The sequence below is a fragment of the Hyaena hyaena genome, unplaced genomic scaffold, assembly GCF_003009895.1.
Source record: "Hyaena hyaena isolate Hyena2069 unplaced genomic scaffold, ASM300989v1 scaffold_1264, whole genome shotgun sequence".
Lineage (NCBI taxonomy): Eukaryota > Metazoa > Chordata > Mammalia > Carnivora > Hyaenidae > Hyaena > Hyaena hyaena.
In genome coordinates, this window is record NW_024081899.1 from 239,952 (window position 1) to 240,791 (window position 840).

Here is an 840-nt window from a genome sequence, read left to right on the forward strand (position 1 = left end):
TGAGGATTATACCCAATCAACACTAAAGGCTTAATAATAAAAATTCAAAGTCTGGAAATATCAAGGTTAATATTCTAAATGTTAGAGTCACTATACATATTTAGTTAACAGTATTTTTAAGGAAAGTTTCCAGTATATAACTAGAAACATTTATTGTTGTTTGAATGATTCCTTAAATTTCTATTGGAAGCCTACATTTCTCAGGTACTAATTCTATTTCACTGGTGCTCAAAAGGTGGAAAAAAGGCCTATACTGGCTGAGATATTAATTCTGAGTATCATGGAGAAATTGGGTTGTTGTAACTGTGATGCAATTGGGGGTCTATATTTTGAACACAGAGCATTCACTGGAGCCCTCCTGATTGCTGTCATGCCCAATACTAAATATTAAGCAATAAGTACCTCAACTCAATAAACTGAATAAAACTCAATATTAAGACATTTCAAGAATGAATTTAATTTTCATGAGTTCTTTTTTTTTTAATGTTGATCAACTGAGGTGCTGGCTTAATGTAAAGGAAGCATATAATAGGTGATAGAAAAAGAAAGTGATAAATAACTTTAAAGCCACTCATATAGAAATGAGGAATTTAGCAGGTGTACCTGTGCATGTGTGTGTATGTGAGCAAGAGAGAGAATTTATGTATCTGCATATGTTAAGCTGTATATATTAACCAATTATGTTCCCTTTCCCTCTTATCCTGTTACTTTGTATAAATAGTTCAAGTGATGGTTAAATTTACAATTTAGTCCATATGTCCTAAGACCACAAAAAGCCACCTGTGGATTTGATGGGGAAGCCCTCATACTACCTGGAGATCTTGGGCTATTGAAATGAAT